The following is an 8,374-nucleotide window of genomic DNA, read 5'->3' as shown; positions in this document are numbered from 1 at the left end:
TTGTATCATATTATCTTGTATCATATAATATATGGATTTATTCATAAGTTGTTCAATGTTATCTTCTGGCTTTTTCAGATCATGCAGATTTCTTTGCTTTAAAGCATCCACTTTTACTTACACTTAAGACAAGAAAAATAATATGCTCAGCCAAAATAATGTACTTAAATAATAAATGAAACAAGTACAGTGGTACCTCGGGTTACAGACACTTCAGGTTACAGACTCCGTCAACCCAAATGTAGTACCTTAGGTTAAGAACTTTACCTCAGGAAGAGAACAGAAATCGCGCGGTAGCGGCAGCAGAAGCCCCCATTAGCTAAAGTGGTACCTCAGGTTAAGAACGGTTTCAGGTTAAGAACGGACCTCCGGATGAAATTAAGTTTGTAACCAGAGGTACCACTGTATTTCAAATCAGGTCCTGCCTGAAAGCTAACAATATAATACATATTTAAAAACACATTAGGTAGGAAGAAAGGAGGACCAACTGCACGTACTTTACCTTTGAGCTATGACCCACTATATTAATGTTCAATTATTTGTGTTGGACCAAGTAATTACTGTACAATTTAAAATTCTTTCCTTGCGTTTTGTATTTCATTACATTTATATCTTATCTGCCCTTCATAGAGATCAAGGTAGAATTTCAGGGGGGCCTGTCACCTAGTGGCAGAGTATGTGTTTTGTATGCAGACGGTCCAGGTACAGGTGAACAACATTTCTGTGCACTCTGCCTTCCATCATGGTGTTCTGTTGCACCAGAAGCAGCTTAGTCATGCTGGCCACATGACCCAGAAAGCTGTCTGTGGACAAATGTCGGCTCCCTTGGCCTGAAAGCGAGATGAGCGTCGCACCCCATAGTCACCTTTGATTGGACTTAACCGTCCAGGGAAACTTGTGCCTGAAACCTTAGATAGCTGTTGCCAGACATTTCTGAGCTAGATGATCCAATTGTCTGACTCGGTATAGGTCATTTTCCTCTGCTCCTATGAAGCATACAGAGGTTTCCATCAAGGCAGAGCTGCTTAACTTTAGCACAGCTTTCAGATCACTTTCTGATGCTTTTTAAAGTACTGCGTTTGAAACAAAGCTTTGAGTTGACAATTCTGTCTTCTGACCATAACATTTTAGGTTGATTCAAACACTGCCCACACAGAGCAGTCCCGTGAATGCAGCATCATGAAGGAAGCAATATCTGAACCAGCATGATGCAAATTGAAATCCTATTTCCTGGTAGTGATTAGTGCCATAAGATTCTCATACGAATGGCCAGCAGGCAGCAGGAATGCTTAGATTTGTAGGTGCCCCAGGTCAAATGTGTCTGTTCCAATGGAATGCATTTCAGACTTCTCAGCAGACTCTTTGTACTTGTGTTTGAGCTTGTAAAATAAATGGTGCTGTACCAAAATAATTTTAATAAAAGGGAGGCATCTATCAGATGAGTCCTCCCTTTCAGAACACTTGAAATTGCACCTTACAGGCAAGTATACTCAGCAAACTTCAGGCTCAGCCAAGCTGCCTTCACTCAAATGTGTAATAGAATGAGAAGAGATGGAGTGAGCTTGACGCCACTAGGAAACTATAGACTCAAGAGTCCTGCTAGACTTGAATTCCTGCACAGACATGGATCTGTATGGTATTTGAATATATTGTTGCTGTTCCAACGGTCCATCGAGCTGCAAAATCACTAAGGGACCAGATACATCTATTAGTAATCTGTATGACACTTGGAGTTACACAGACAGAATCAACTGATTGCATACCTGCTGTTTTATGGGTGACAAACAATCTCATTGTACCCATTTCCACTTTTATCTGTATGAATGTTGAAGAGGCAGATAGAATCTAAAAGGCCTCTTTAAGGGTTCTTAACTCGGGTTCATTTTATTTTTGTTACATTTATATGCAATGTAACTCCCTTTCACCAAGGTGGTCAGGGTGGTTTATGTAGTCCTCCTCCTAATATTAAATGGCAAAATGGACTTCACGGGGACAAAACAACAGACTGTAACAGTTAAAAGGAGAGCCCCGCTGGATCAGACCAAAGGCCTAACTAGTCCAACATCCTATTACTAACATAGCTGCCAAGTTTTCCCTTTTCTCGCGAGGAAGCCTATTCAGCATAATGGATTTTCCCTTTAAAAAGGGGAGAACTTGGCAGCTATGCCTATTACCCATCATGGTCATCCAAATGCTTATGGGGAAACTTCCAGTGGGAATATGAAGTCTGGTGAGTAGACCCGAAGAAAAGATCTTATTTTCATCACTAGCTACAAATATGAGAACTTGAACTCCTTGGAGGAAAGGTGGGATGTGCAATTAATTTATCTGGTTAATTTTCATTGATAGGCTTCTCTTCCATAAATTTGTCTAAGCTTTACTTGAAACTGTGACACTAATGGCTATCACTGGATCTTGAGGTAGTAAATCCCATAAGTTAATTATACAGAGTATGAGGGAGTAAAATGCCTCTTGGGAGCGATGCTCCAAGTTCCGCTTTCAGTGACTTCAGTCACTTTTCATAGGCAGCTCATTCTGCCACCAATTAGGTCTCCTTTTTTCTAGGTTTTGCAATGCCCTCTTCTATTAAATTATCCCTACTCTCCTGGAGAACAGTAGAATTCCCATTATGCTGTTTCTGGCTCATTGAGCCTGTAATTACTTTGGTTTTGATGTCAGTAACCATTTATCACCGATTAAACATTTAATCAGCAGATGAGCACAGCTTTCAAACAAAACATACATGCATTGATTACACATTGCAAAGCACATCTATTATTGATTACCAAGGTTGAATAGCTGCCAGTAAGGAGTCAACACAGAAATATCATGTGAGCATGCAATTAACAATCCTGCCAGGAAGGCTGAGATGCGTCTCCATTTTTAGGCTAGTGTATTCTCAGTAAAACAGAATCTTATGTAGCATTGTTTAAATTTTTTTACAAAATCCCCTGCACTGTACATGTTTTACTCTAAACCATTATTGTCAAGCATGTACAGGATCTTGCTGAATTAAGGATTAAAAAAAATGAAACAAAACTACAGTACCATAAGCAAGGGAAACCTTCATATAGGCAAACAAGAGGAATTATCCCAATTCAAGGGGACTTTCCAACCAGGCAAAAGCACTTGAGAAAGGTGTGGAGCAGGGCCAATTTGTGGTGTGGTCTGGGGACTGCATTTGATCCCATTTGGCTTGCCTAAACAAAAATGTTTTAAGCAGGCGCCAAAAACAACACAGCGAAGGTTCTTGCTTCCAGGGAGTTCCAAAGCAGTAGGTGCTGCCACACTAAAAGAGTTAATCCTGTTCCTTTAAAATAAAAAAATTCCTTCAGTAGCACCTTAAAGACCAACTAAGTTTTTATTTTGGTATGAGCTTTCGTGTGCATGCACACTTCTTCAGATACAGTGAAATGGAAGTTTCCAGGCACTTATGTAGAGAAGGGGTGGGGAGGGGTGGGGATGGGGAGGGGGGATCACTCAGAAGGGTGGTGGAAATGGGTGATTGACTGACTGATAGCTGTTGATGACCGCAAACGACTGCAAATGGTTTTGCATGAAAAAGCAAGGGTTGAGATGGCTGAAGATCGCTTATCATGTATAATGAGATAAGAACCCGATCTCTCTGTTCAAACCAGGTCCCTCCATGGTTTTGAGCTTGGTGATAAGTTGCAATTCAGCAACTTCTCTTTCCAGTCTATTTCTGAAATTCTTTTGTAGTAAGACAGCTACTTTGAGATCTTGTATAGAATGTCCTGGGAGATTGAAGTGTTCTCCTACTGGTTTTTCTGTCTTCTGGTTCCTGATGTCAGATTTATGTCCATTTATCCTTTGGCGTAGGGTTTGGCCTGTTTGTCAACCCTCCCCACCCCTTCTCTACATAAGTGCCTGGAAACTTCCATTTCACTGTATCTGAAGAAGTGTGCATGCACACGAAAGCTCATACCAAAATAAAAACTTAGTTGGTCTTTAAGGTGCTACTGAAGGAATTTTTTTATTTTACTTCGATCCAGACCAACACGGCTACCTACCTGTATCCTGTTCCTTTAGATTTTTTTGTTTTTTGTTTCTTTAGTTGCCAGTCTCTCCCTGGCATGAATGGATTTGGATTCAAACAATGGGCCCAGAGGGGCAGCCTTTTGTAATTATAATTTGATTGGATATGTCCTACCCGTACAAGACTTGATATCACCTCCCTGGAGTTGGCCAATATTCCTCCATCAGCCGCCTTGCCTTCCTTTTTTTGCAAAGTAAACCAAACTGCTGAAGGCTTTTTATATCACATAGGCAATACTGCAGTAGGGTCTCTCAGGCTCTTGTGGCTAGCATCCTTCCAATAGTCTGGAGGGCTGCAATATTTAACGGGAATTGGCAAAAACTGTGCCTGACTTTGAGTTGAAGGCAGCAGTGGATACAACCCATAATATCTAATACAGTACTCCCAAGCAATCTGTAAATCTGAAACACATACTGGAGGCTAGTTTATAGGTGTGGGTCTAATAATGCTCATTAATAATTTTGTTTCTTTGTTTTACATTTCTGCACCACCATTTTACTTGGTGGGCATTCAAGGTGGTTTACAACTCACAAATCAACAAAAGCACACTAAAGTCCCATTGAACTTTAGCTCAGAGTACTCAGTTGTGGTCTCATCTGTGTCAGAAGCTGATACAATATAGTGAGGTCTGTGGAGGAATACTATTATATAATAAAAAGTGCTCATTACTTATGAATGCATTTGAACAAAGGAACAGTATTTCTCCCCTTTTTCCTTTTGACTTGTTTTACAAGCACTAGAAATAGACTTCCCAAATGCCAAAGTACAAAACAAAAAAGAAACTTGTTTAAATTAAATATGACATCATTTTATGATAAGACCTGCATTAAATTAAAATATATACCTTTGCCTGAGGAAGTAAGGTATACAAGGTATAAAGCATTACCTCTGCCTGAGGAAGTAAATAATGGTATATATTTAAGTTCTAATCGGTTACATAACATGGTTATCCTAGAACGATGTAAGGCAAAGCATTGGGACAAAAGGCTTCCAGATACGTAATGTATTCATGGCTGTCAATCTTACTTTATCCATAGAATGCAAAGGCAGCTTTTCTGTTCCACTGTGCACTGCCTAATAAGTGTTCTTTGTTTTACTGAAAAGCATAAAGGTTATGAATGCTGTCAGGAAGCACATATTATATCAAGAAAGTGGATTGTAACATTTGGGGGGCGGGCAAGGCCACACGCACAATTAATACTAGCTCATATCTATACAGAAGCATAGAGGTTTGTGGTGTTCTTTCTTGACACAGAGAGGGATAAGTTTTTCATACGTGAAAAACATTGACCTATCAACAAGGTATCATTAGGTATGTATGTATGAATGTGTTAAGTTGTATATGTCTGCCTGTGCTGTAATTCTTATGTTTGTAAAATATTCTGTTACGTTAGCAAATGAGTGTGGTGGTTGCATTAGTTTCCACCAGGCACCCCCAAACTTCGGCCCTCCAGATGTTTTGGACTACAATTCCCATCTTCCCCAATTACTGGTCCTGTTAGCTAGGGATCATGGGAGTTGTAGGCCAAAACATCTGGAGGGCCACAGTTTGAGGGTGCCTGGTTTTCACTTTAGGCAAGTCTGTTTATGCACACTTACGTGAAAGTTGTTGGTTCAAGGGAAAAAATGGTATACAAAAGAAGAATTCCTGGCTAAGATCCAAGTTTGGGGCAAGTAATCTTTGGTGAGAGAACCCCAGCAAAGATTTAAAATAACAAAATATGCAGCAAAGTAAGACATGAAAATATAGACTGTTAGACCTTTAAAATGTGCCATTATGAGTTCTAAAATTTCCCTCTTCCCCTACCACCCATTTGGTTAGGTTTAAAATGGTTTACCTACAAACTCTTCAAAGGTCAGATTCATGTACTTCAGAAAGCTGCACAGACAGTAAAACTTGGCTTAGTTTCAAAGCAGTGAAAGCTCCTAAATTATTGGTTATAGGAACACAAGAATGGCTTGTGAGAGTCATGCAACTAACCTGGATGCTCCAGCTTAGCCTCTTCACAGGTTGAGCTTCTCAGGTAACAAAGCCTTGATTACCTAGTCTCTCCAAGGTGAGAGCTAAGCTTGGCAGGACAGCTTACTCTATGGCCTAACCCTTTTGTGCATTAATTAGACTTACTGGTAAACATGTTGGTTATACAAAGTTTACCACAAAAGTAAATCTCACTTAATTCAATTAAGCTTATTTCCCAGTACACGTGCATTTATTTCTGGTGTCAACACAAAATAAAAATAATGTTATGGTCCAAATTTGTATGTGTGTGTTTTTAGCCAATTGACAAGATTTGATAAAACAAATTGATTGGCAATTCCAAATACTAGCTTGCAGTAACGGTTTCCCAACAATATCAAATACTAGCTGGGGTAGAGGGGCAATTTTCATAAGGGCTGTAGCACAAGAGGCAAGCATTCATATTGCTCCTCCAGCCCAGTTATGTAGCTTCAGAACTCTTTTGAAAAAGGAAAAGATCAGAAACAAAAAGGCAAATTATGCAGTTAATGTATAATGTATCTTGGACCCTCATCATTTCCTGGTTTTCATGTGAATGCAGCTGAATACATCTGAATACAGTCAGTCAGTATGGGCTGGGCAAAAACTCCAGGAGGTCCTAAGAACAGCACTACAGTACTGTACTGTAATGCCAATTACAATCTTCACTTCTGGAGTGATCATGGACTAACTGAACAGGAAAACATTCACACACCTACCAGTGCTGCCCCTGTAATAGACTTTATAGGAAAGTTATTACCAATGGAGATTTCCACTTACATGGCATATGAGACATAGGCTCTGAATTGGAGAGTGGGGGAATGGCGAGACATTCTGTACAGGTTGCCATTTTCAAATGGCTTCTGGCAGTCCTTCAGCAGCACTAGAGCAATGCATTTTTATGATCTAAACCCACCCAGAGATGGCTGTGGGCAGGATTACTGCATTGCAGAGAGCTGAACTAGATGACTCCCGGGGTCCTTTCCAACGCTACAATGCTATGTAAAGTTGGAAAATATTTTTGGAAATTATTAACAAACATAGCCACTGTTGCAATGTTATTAGTCGCCAAATTTGTTTAACAAAAATAAATGTGTAAATGTAAGCAGATGGAAATGCACAACTATGACGTTTGCAGTTGAACACTAACAAAATATAGGACAATAGGCATCCATTCTATCATAGGTAATCTTTTTGTGCATTTGTTTTTCATCCCAAATCATGACTTCTTTGTCATCCAAGTGAAAACTGCAATGAACAGTAGGCCTTTCCTGTGTAACAGGGACAGCAATATACAACTCTAGCTACGTTAAATGTGTGAATAAATAAACTTCACTGCGGCTGAGTTCACAAGAGTCTTGGGAGCTGCTCACCTGTCAAAAGCTAATGTAAATATAATAATGCCCTAGGAGGACTTACTTGGGAGTAAGCCCTGTGTGTACGTTAAGATTTTTATTAAAGTTTTATCATAATACGGTAAGAGAGAAAACTAATGGAAATAATAATTTTAAAAAACAGCTACAAAAAAGGAAAGAAACGAAGAAACCGGGAGAAAGGAAATAGAAGAAAAAGGAGAGTAATTCCTATGGTACACAGCTGCCCTTATTGCTAAGTAAACATGCATCTGGCCCACGTGAGCACATGGCCAACGGAAAGCCCACGGCCGCCTTTTAAACCTTCAAGGAAAACCCCCGCCTTCAAGACGCCCGAGACTGTCTCCTCTGCGGCTACGTTCGAAGCGGTGCATGCTGGGCCTTGTAGTTTGGCGAAGGCAGCGCCCGGGTGCTTTCAGCTCCTACTACGTACTGCTTCGGCAGGCTTCGCAAGGCGAACAATTAAAAGAAACAACAGCAAGAGCTCAAGAATTTGAAAATTCCCGCGAAGGCTGTGATTTGTTCTCGCGAGAGGTCAGCCTTCCCCCTCCCTCCTCCCACATCCCCCCCGCTCGCCTCCAGCCTGCCGGTGAGTGATTGCGGGTTGGGGGGGAGGAAGAGGACGACGACGACGACGGAGAGGCTGCTGCTGCTGCGCAGACAGACACCGAGCGAGAGCGCGCGCGGCGACCGGCGACTGAGCAGGCCCGGCGCAGAGAGCCCGCCCGAGGAGGGGCGCACGTTCGCCGGCCTTCCCCAACCGCTGCGGCGGGTGCGACAGAGGGAGAGAGATGTCGCCTTTCTGACGGGAGGCCGAGCGGCGCGGCGGCGGAGGCGGCGACACCCGCCTGAGCAGCAGGTACCGCTTGCGAAGAAGGAGGCCGGCGGGTGGGTAGGCGGGAGGAGCGAGCGAGGGCGGGCAGGCAGACAGGCGGGCAGCGGACCAGG

At 41.8% G+C, this 8,374-nt stretch overlaps 1 protein-coding gene across 1 annotated transcript in view; it reads left to right on the top strand.

Moving 5' to 3' along the window:
- Nucleotides 1-8,006: 8,006 nt before the first annotated feature.
- AHCTF1 (AT-hook containing transcription factor 1) overlaps nt 8,007-8,374 on the top strand; it is a 50,703-nt gene continuing 50,335 nt past the window's right edge. The window contains exon 1 of the mRNA XM_060272889.2: nt 8,007-8,285. The gene's annotated coding sequence lies outside the window, so the exon portion shown is untranslated. The remainder of the gene's footprint in view (nt 8,286-8,374) is intronic.

This window comes from Zootoca vivipara, chromosome 3, assembly GCF_965207765.1.
Source record: "Zootoca vivipara chromosome 3, rZooViv2.hap1.1, whole genome shotgun sequence".
NCBI lineage: Eukaryota > Metazoa > Chordata > Lepidosauria > Squamata > Lacertidae > Zootoca > Zootoca vivipara.
The sequence above is the reverse complement of the archived record's forward strand: the minus strand, read 5'-3'. Positions and strand labels throughout refer to the sequence as shown.